The sequence below is a fragment of the Oreochromis niloticus genome, linkage group LG6, assembly GCF_001858045.2.
Source record: "Oreochromis niloticus isolate F11D_XX linkage group LG6, O_niloticus_UMD_NMBU, whole genome shotgun sequence".
NCBI classification, from domain to species: Eukaryota; Metazoa; Chordata; class Actinopteri; order Cichliformes; family Cichlidae; genus Oreochromis; species Oreochromis niloticus.
The window spans coordinates 359,597-369,435 of record NC_031971.2 but is presented as its reverse complement, the minus strand read 5'-3'; the positions used below and the strand labels follow the sequence as shown (position 1 = coordinate 369,435).

General features: G+C 41.2%; 2 protein-coding genes across 2 annotated transcripts in view; both read right to left on the bottom strand.

Moving 5' to 3' along the window:
• The window catches only part of LOC100711262 (malate dehydrogenase, cytoplasmic), an 868,968-nt gene that overhangs the window by 700,279 nt on the left and 158,850 nt on the right, over positions 1-9,839 (bottom strand). The gene's annotated exons all lie outside the window — the stretch shown is intronic.
• The window catches only part of LOC100698010 (GTP-binding protein 2), a 197,783-nt gene that overhangs the window by 67,072 nt on the left and 120,872 nt on the right, over positions 1-9,839 (bottom strand). The gene's annotated exons all lie outside the window — the stretch shown is intronic.

Here is a 9,839-nt window from a genome sequence, read left to right as displayed (position 1 = left end):
CTGAATTGCTTAAAACACTAATATTAGACAAGTGTATTCACTGGGCATGTATATTTTATTTTACATACATAAAGTAATTATGAGTTTCTGCTTTTGTCACCGTCCTGGATTGTTGACCCAGTTTTTTTAATTTCTGTAAAGTTTATGGTTCTTTGAGTTTTGTATTTCAGGTTCGCTTTTTACTTTCATTGTAGGTAATATTTAAGTCCTTGTGTCATGGTCCTGGGTCTGGTGACACAGTGTTTGTGTTTTTGATTTAATATTCTTTGAGTTATTGTGACTAATGGTTCTATTTCCTTTGCTTCACCTATGTTCCATGTTTCTTGGTTAGTTACTCTTGTCCCTCTGTCTCCCCCGTCATGTCTCCATGTCCAAGTGTCAGTCTCATGAATGTCTCATGTTTCCTGTTTTATTTTGACAGTCCCAAGTCCTGCGTTCAGTGTTTTCAGTTTTGCTTAGCGCAGTAAAGCTGCCTCTTTAAGTTCATCCCTCTGTGTCTCAGAGTCCTGCACTTGTGTCCAGTCCTGCCTGCTGTACAGCACTACATGACACCTTGGATTTTCAATTGATTTTACCTACCTCTGTTTCTTGTAGTCTGTTTTCAAGTTTTAGTTTCTCAGCGGGTGTTTTTCTGTCTTGTTACTTCCTGTTTTATTTTGGTACTCTGTTATCTCTTGTGCCTTATATTTAGTTTTACTCCCTCACTATCCCTATCTAGTTAGTTTAATTCTGTTCACCTGTGACTTGTGTACTCTCTGTGTAATCCTCCCCGTGAAGTGAGTGAGTTTTTATTTGGTTCTGTGTTTGTCTGTCTGTTTGATAGCATTCTAGGGTCTACAGTTTTCAAGATATCATTTCCAAATTTTATGTGATGGTAGATACCAATAACAGCTTGAGCTGAAGCAATTACATGCTGACATCAGCAAAAACATCGTAAAACATCAAAGTTTTAGTACAGCCCTTGCCCTTCAGTGTGAGTTGCGCTCTCTGAGTGGAACACATATTCCATAACTATAATGGAATATGTTTCTGTAAATATGTAGCCAGAACTGCTGAACAGGTTTGCAGAGCAATAGAGCATGGTAATATGTATCTGGGGTGTTTTTCTGAACAATGTGTGTAAATTTCAGATTAAACCAGACCCATTTTATACATTTTTTGAGCTGTGTAGTGGATCTGATGAAGCATTTTATATGGAATAAGCTGAAGGTTAGAGTTTTTTTGTCACATCCCAAATATTTTTTTGTCCAAAAATTCATCATTTGGATTTATACTTAAATTTATTTGCCATTTTAATGTGTGTAGAGATAATGATGAATCAGACCTGTTTAGCATTCTATATATTGATTGAACTGTCTTCCTGAACATAATTCTAAGTAGTCCAGTAATTTGTAGAGTAGGTTCTATAATAAATTGTTCTGTGCTATATTTGCTTTGTAAGAGGGATTTTATTTGAAGATATTCATGGAATTGTGTATCATGAAGTCTATATCGTGCAGTTTATTCTGGAAATGGGAGGATTTGATTATATTCAAAAATATTTTCAAAATGTGTAATGCCTTTAGAGATCCATGAAGTTAGATAGAAAGGATTCAGATCATTCTAAAGCGGTGTGTACATTGATGGTGTAAAATATGAATTAGTAATACTGTTATATTTGGATCAGGCTTCTATGGTTGGGGATTTAAAACAACAATGTTTTTTAATAATCTGACTGATCAAGGGAGATCTGATGTCTGTGAAGGTTCTCAGTCATCCAGGTCATTGTACTCTTAAGGAGCTTTGAAAGAAAAGCGTTAAAAGTTCTTTAAGTTGCTTGAAGACATTTCTCCTCTCATCTGAGAAGCTTCTTCAGTTCATTTTAAATTACCAAGTGGAAAAATTGCAGATTTATTCCAGTTTATCGAATAATTTGATATTTTTGAGAATTGATTGTTCAATCCTTGAGGGATATGGGTCTTGGGATATGGGAGAACATCATCAGCGTATAAACAAAATTTCATGTTCTGTTAAATTAATTCCTTTTGTGGTAGAGTTTTGATGAATTGCAGGTTCAATGGTTCAATGGAAAACAAGGACAGAGAAAGTGGACATCCCTGCCTTGTACCTCCTTGTAAGATGAAGCTCTTTGAGGTTATATTGATGGTAGTAACAGTTGCTCTTGGTCATGTATAAAATAATTTAATCGAGTTAATAAATGAATCTCCAAATATAAATGTATTTAATATCAAGGACAGGAATGACCAATTTACTTTATCAAATCCTGTTTATCAAATCCTGTGTTGCCACTTGTCAACCACTGCATAAAGACTGCCAGCTCAAAATGCCACACCCTTTTTTCTCCCTTTTCCCTGGGCTTTGGGGTGCAGTGTGTAGCGGTAGCAAGGCAATGTGAAGGGGACCAAATGGAAAAAAAAAACAACCACACGAGCCTTCAATTGTTTTCAAAGCTTTGAATATATTCGTTCTTTTTTCTGGTACAGAGGTTTTATCATGCTCACCTGCAACACATCTAGAAATAACCACCCAAGCTGCTCAGCAAACCCCTCCTTAAATAGATGCTGGTCATACCATCACCAAAAAATGTAAAAGGTCCCCCCCCCCCGACACAGCCCAGCTACAAAAACCTATACAGTGAAATACTGCGTTTATTTTGACACACCTCACAAATATCTGATTACAAAACACCCACCAGCTAAACAATATCCAAACTAACTAAATCAAATCAAACTGAAAATTCAGCCCACTCCCCCCCCTCAGCTCTCATCAGATGGTTCAACCCACTATCAGTGGGTGATTGGAGAACTCCTTTCAGGTGAACATCATTAGGCTATAATCATGTGTGCACTCCATGACTCAGGCCTTCAGGAAGTTGACTTCAAGGGAGAGAGAGAGAGAGAGGTTAATGGACTTCAAAACAAAAGCATAACAAAATCAAAACTTCCTATCAGACATCGTGAGTGCGTACATCACTTAGTGAGGGAGATGCTCCCCAGCACCCTCACACAGTGATTCGGGAAGCGGACTGTAGTTCTCCAAAACGTGCGAAGCTTGGTGTGACTTTGTTTTTCTTTTTTGAGTACAACAGAAACTGGAGTAATCCACACTGAAGGAGGTAGGACTTCACTGCTTTGTTTGAGCCTTTTTCTCCTGTTCCGGGGGCTAGACAGGTAGCTTAGCAATTGTACTTTGTTTTCTTACAGATAGAATGGTCTCTTTTTTTTTTTTTTTTTTTTTTTTTTTTACCTAGAAAGGGTCGTTTTGTTTGTTATTTTGGCCTTGGAGACCCTGACGCTTAGAGCTTCCTTGTGTTTTATTTTTGTCCTAATTGGTTGGTTTGCCTTAATTGTAAAATAAATGGAACTGTACTGGGTTGTAACAGCTCCTTTTACTGGAACTAAGGCACTGAATCCAACTTCTGGAAAAACAACTCCACACCCCCTCCACCAAACTTTAATCTTGGCACAGTGTAGTCATGCAAGTACTGTGCTCCTGGCAACTAGCATGTCGTGGTTTTAGGCAAGGATTCAAGCGACACCTTGTAGAGCACTCAAACTTCGACCTTTATTGTTTACTTCCTGTTTTCCCGAACCCTTTCACAATAAAACAGGTTATACTCAAACAGATTACACCACATCCTCCTTTCGCTGAAAACATCAAACTTACAAGAACATTTACTGCATATATGAAAACTGTACTTTTTTTTTTCTTTAGAACCTCTCATAGAAACTTTTCTTTCTCTTCAACCTTTTTTCCTTTACTTTTAAACCCATGTCTTTTTTTGTTTTGTTTTGTTTGTTTTCACAAGTCCAGTCGTTGTGGTTTTTTGACAACCCTGCCAGCCCTAGTTCTGACAGAACCTGGGTCTGCTGTCTTAGGAGTCAGAGTTGTAGCCGCCGATAGGTTTGAAGCAGGCAGGGCGCTCTCTGTTGGACTGACTGGCGTACTTGGGGTTTGTAACTTTGGTGTGGCATCTGGCAATGGCTGGAGGTGATGCCTGTTTCTCCTGATGGCTCCTGAAGGGGTCTCTACAATGTATGAGCGGGGTGTGGAGTGAGAGGAGATGACAGTCCCTTCACGCCTAGTGTCTGTAATCCACACTGGTTGTCCTGGTGAGAGTGGAGGAAGTTCTGTCACACAATGTCTCCTGTTGTACGCAACACTGTCCTTCATCACTCTCTCTTTCGCTTTTGTCAACACTGTAGCCTTGTTGGGCAGGCTGGGATTGAGCAAAGAAGGAAGCTGGGGAACTGACGTGCGCAGTCTTCGTCCCATTAGTAGTTGCGCTGGGCTATATCCATTAGCCAATGGGGTTGCTCTGTAAGCTAGAAGTCCAAGATATGGGTCTTTTGCTTTCTTTAGTAGACTTTTCACAGTTTGGACATGACGCTCAGCCTCACCATTGCTTTGTGCAAATCTTGGACTGCTTGTTACATGCATGAACCCATAAGCTGCTGCGAAGTCTTTGAACTGTTGGCTTGAAAACTGAGGTCCATTGTCACTGTAGAGAAGATCTGGAATCTCATGTCTGGAAAAGATTGATTTTAGATGCACTATAACATCATCCGATCTTGTGGGAGTAAGTTTGGCTATTTCCACAAATTTAGAGTAGTAGTCCACCAGAAGCACATAGTTGTTGTTGTTAAATGTAAAAAGGTCTGCTCCAACTTTTTGCCATGGTCTCTCAGGGAGTTGGCTTGGCATTAAAGGTTCCACTGGGTTGGTACGCTCTTTGATGCATATGGTGCAGTTTTTCACAAGTTCATTTATTTGCCCACTCAGACCAGGCCACCATACTGTCTCCCTGGCTCTCTCTCTGCATCTAGACATTCCCTGATGTCCCTCGTGTAGGGCAATGAGGACAGAGTGGCGCATAGCAGTAGGGATCACTAGTCTGGTGCCTTTCAGTAGCAGATTGTCGTGTACCGTTAAGGTGTCTCTGTGTGGCCAATATGCTTTAATTGGGCCTGTGAGATGGCTGTATTCTGGCCAGCTGCTCTGACAAAAAGCTATGACATCTGAGCATACGCTGTCGGTGTTAAGCTGTTCCTTTAACTGTGTGATGTATGTCGAGGTAGCAGGCATGCATTTGACTATTTCATCCACATATATATTTGTGTCATCCAGTAGTTCAGCTGTAGCCTTAGAATCAGGGTCTTGGTTAACGGGTGCACGTGAAAGTGCATCTGCTCTGAGGAGTGCTTTGCCTGGAGTGTGTGAGATGGTGTAACTGTACCTCATGAGCCTTAGGCGGAACCGTTGGATTCTGGGTGGAAGCTCGGTTAGAGCTTGCTGTCCTAGCAGGCTGATGAGTGGCTTGTGGTCAGTCTCTAAGGAGAAGTGTCTCCTGCTGAGAAAATCTTGAGACTAACTAAGAATCTTTCACAACCCCACGTTAGTCCAAGCGCCTCCTTCTCCACCTGTGCATACCTCTGTTCTGTTTCCGTTAAAGAACGAGACGCATATGCAACAGGTCTCCATTGCTCTCCCTCTTTTTGAAATAGGACTGCTCCCAGTCCATAGGAGGAAGCATCTGCAGACAGTTTTAACTCTTTGTTTGGGTCAAAGAGTGCAAGAATGGGAGTTGACGTCAGATTCCCTTTCAGCTGATTGAATGCTTTTTGTTGTGCGCAGTTCCAAACCCACTGATTTTTCTTCGAGAGCAGGTCTCTTAGGGGCTTGTCTTTTTCGGCCAGTCCTGGGATGAATTTGCCTAATTGGTTAACCATCCCGAGAAAGCTGCACACTTCACTGACGTTTGATGGCTCTTTCATTGCTGTGACCGCTCTAATTTTGTCTGGGTTTGGCTGTACTCCCTCCGCAGACAAAACGTGTCCGAGGAACTTCACTTCCTGTTTGCTCAGGTCACATTTCTCCAGGTTTAGTGTGACACCGGCCTCTTGCAGTTTATTGAGCACTGTGTGCAGCCTGGCATTGTGCTCCTGCTGATCCTGTCCCCAAATGAGGATGTCATCCATGTGACAAACCACACCTGGCAGCCTGTTAAGGATCACTGACATTCTACGCTGAAAATGTTCTGGGGCTGACGTTATTCCAAAGGGAAGTCTGTTAAAGTGGAAACGCCCAAAGGGTGTAATGAATGTTGTGTAGTGTGCTGACTCTGGTGACAATGGAACCTGCCAGAAGCCTCTGTTTGCGTCTAACTTACTGAAGACTTTTGCTCCCGCCAGGGATCCAAGTGTCTGTTCAACCGAAGGCAGGATGTACTTTTTTCTGCATACTGCTTCATTGAGGTGAGTGAGGTCAACACAAATACGCACAGAGTCATTTTTTGTTAGCACTGGGACCATACCTGCACACCATTCTGTTGGTTCTTCAACTCTGCTGATTACTCCCATGGACTCCATTCTTTCCAGTTCCCGTTTCACCTTTCCTAACAAAGGGATGGGGACCCGTCTTGGTGTGGCCAGGGAAAAAGGCACAGCATTGGGTTTCAGCTTAATAGTATAAGGTTGTTGCCTTAAACCTAATCCCTGACACAGCTTTGGGTAGTTCTCGTTCAACACATTCATGTCAATACTGTCTGCTCTACACACAAGGTTCAGCTTGACACTTGCTGGCCTGCTTAACAGTGCTATGTGCAAATCTTTGATGATGTACACATTTTCCTGTATTTCCTGTTCCAAACAAAAGGGCAAGGATGAAACTAAACCTAAACTGGGGTGAACTGAAACTACACATAAAAACCTGAACGTGAACATGGAAACCTTGATGTGGAAAACCTGAAACGTGAAGTCTGTGTGGAAACATGGAGAAACCTGAAACATGGAATGAACGTAGTGACATAGAAGTAATGCAGGCAAGCAGACGAACGGACAAGGAATGAATGAAAACACACAGACTAAATACACATAGTAGATGATCAGGGGAACTAAACACTGAACATGGAACACCAGACCTCTTCAAAATGAAAGAGGAAACATAACCAAAACAAAACAAACTGGAGCACCAAATCCAAAACAAGGGGCATAAGAGTCCAGCACATATTTCAGGGGGTCCACCCGGAGGTCGATGGCACAAGAGTTCAGGGTGAAGCAGTTCAGGTCCAAAAACACAGTTCAGGGGGCCAACCTATAGGCCCCCTGACTTACTGAACTTACACATAAACCATAAACCATTAAAATATGAGACAACTCAAAATTTCTTTTTTTGATATGTTGCTTAGTGATGCTTTGATTTCTTTGCATGCATGATTTGGATAGTTTATTTTCGACATCAGGTGATAATTTCATGTAAATAGCACCTGTAGAAATACATTTACTTAGAAAACTGGTGAAGTGTTTAGTTAATTATTTTACCTGCTGTATGCCACTCAATTACTAATATATTGCTTTAAAATTTGGAGATGATCTAATGCAACCTAAAGCTTTTTCCTAATTAGTGTGACCCTGACCTTTGACCTATGACCCTGAAGCACAGACACTAAAATGGTGTATTCTGGGGAAGGAAAAACTCCCGTTTAACAGGAAGAAATCTGCAGGCAGAACCAGGTCCATGGAGGGGTGGCTATTTGCTGCGACTGGTTGAGGGTGAGGAGATTTTAAGATCATCTATATTGCCGAAAGTACTCACCCAATTAAATTCCAGTGTTCCAATGACTTCCATGGATGGGAATTGATGAGAATGTTACAGCAGCTTTCACAGCTGTGGCTCCAGCAAACATCAGCTGATACTAGAAATTAATATTAAATAAATTCTAACAACAGCTGATCAAGATTAAACGTGCTGCTGTTGTTTAGCGCGACATCCGCTGGTTTCCTCTTTCTGGCGCAAAGTGGGAGATAAATAAACAAGAGAGAAAAGCCGATCAGCTGATCATTGATCAGTTTCATGATTGAAGTAGAAACAGGAGAGGGAGGGGAGAGAATGAGAGAAGAAGAGGCAGCTGACAGCGTAAACACAGAATAACTCCAGCTTTGTGTCTTTTTCATTGTAGCTGAAGTCCGGGACAAACTGTTCCTTTTCACCTCAATACGAAACGCGTAATATTTTCTCTGAATACGAGACGATTCTGTTTTTTACAGGAAGGTTGGCAACTCTAATAATTAACCGTATGAACAAAATAAAGTTCAACATCAGTAACATAGCACCCACCCAGCTGTATAGAAACTCCGTCATGCTAGCTAGTACGCAGTACGAAAAAGTCAGCATAACGAAAATAAACTCCACCTAAACTTGGTTTATATCTGACCCAGATAGACTGCAGGTCATAATTTCTTACCTCAAGTTCCGTTCACCAGACACTCGGACGGGCGGACGCTTCGGGTCTCTCCTCTTGCCTCCACTTTCTCTCATCCACCTGCTGGCTTCCACCACTTGCTAATGTTACTGAATCTGTGGAAGCTCCGCCATAGCCACCACACGAAGTAACGAATAACGAGCCTATCTAAATCCCAGTAACGAGTAACGCGTTCCTGGTTTTGGCATAATAACTAGTTACCGTGCTCGTTACCACAATAATAACATAGTTACTGTAACGCGTTACTTAATAACGCGTTAGTCCCAACACTGGTACTCATGTATCTCGTACCTAGTGTTTCTTTTTAGGTTTGTTATTTTTCAAATTCTATATTTATTAAGTTATGCAGGCTTGTTTGCACAACAAGGCTAAATAATAATATAAACTTTTCTCAATCTAAATAGTGTACTTTGGTAGAATTAAAAAATAAGTGTAGTGCAGGTCTATGATGATTTTTAGTGCTACTATCATCTAGTTTTGATTCTGGTTCTGTCTTGGTTAAGTCCTAAGTATTCCTGATTTTGAACTGTTGTAGTCCTGTTTTAATTCCGGATCAGTTCTGGGTTTGGTTGAATTGGGGTTTAGTCCTTGTGTCTTGATACAACCCTGATTTTGTTCTGCCTTGCTGCTTAATTAAAAAACTAGTTTAAGGTGTCCTGCATATGTGATATATATTTTTCCCTATATGAAGTCATTCTTTTTTGAACAAAACTCAAAACAGAGCCTAATAATCTTTCAGTCATTTCTACCCCCCCCCCCCAAATCCCACATGCATACTACCCTTTAGGGCTAAGCCCCGGGTGTATCAAATGTCCGCCTCCGCCTCTGCTTGGGACCCTTCTTAATAACCAGTGATCGAAGAACCACTTTGCCGTCTAGGACGGTATATGCACTTTTTTGGGCAGCAAAGCTAGGCTTGGGCGTTGGACGCTTCTAAAAATAAAATAGGTTGTGTAGAAATCGGGCCAGTCACAGTTTGGAACTGATACTGATATTGGTCAGAAAAAGGTTAGACCTTGGCGTTGGACGCTTTTAAAGTTGTCGAAATTGTGGTGCTGAAAGTATTGTATGAATTGTGCTGCAGAGCTGAGCTAAAAGAATTGTGACGTGTGTTGGAAAACTGTGTTAATTGTGCTGAAGATTTGTGCCAAAGGAAGTCTGCTAACCACGCTGAGGATTTTGATGTGAAGGATTTCTTTTTTGGTAATGCTTGCAAGTGTAAAGACCTTAGTATCTACTTGTGTGAACCTGTTCAGTTTGTGTGCGTGGCTGAGGGTGCATGTTTTTATAATTAAAGTGAGTAAAGTTACAGAGGGTACAGTATATAGAGTGTGAACATAAAACAAGAGTTTGATTAGGCTGTAGAAATTGATGAAATGCAGTGAAGTGAAGAGTGTCTGTGTGAAACCCGCTGTGTGTGCGTGTGTGTGTGTGTAAGAAGCACTGGGTGAGTGTGTGTGTCTGTGACAGGAAGTGACATGTTTGCAGGCAGTTTGCAGGAAATTGCCTGATGTGTGTGCAACGTGAGAGAGAGAAAGACATCTTAAAATCTAGATAGAAGAATTAGAGAAATGAAAGG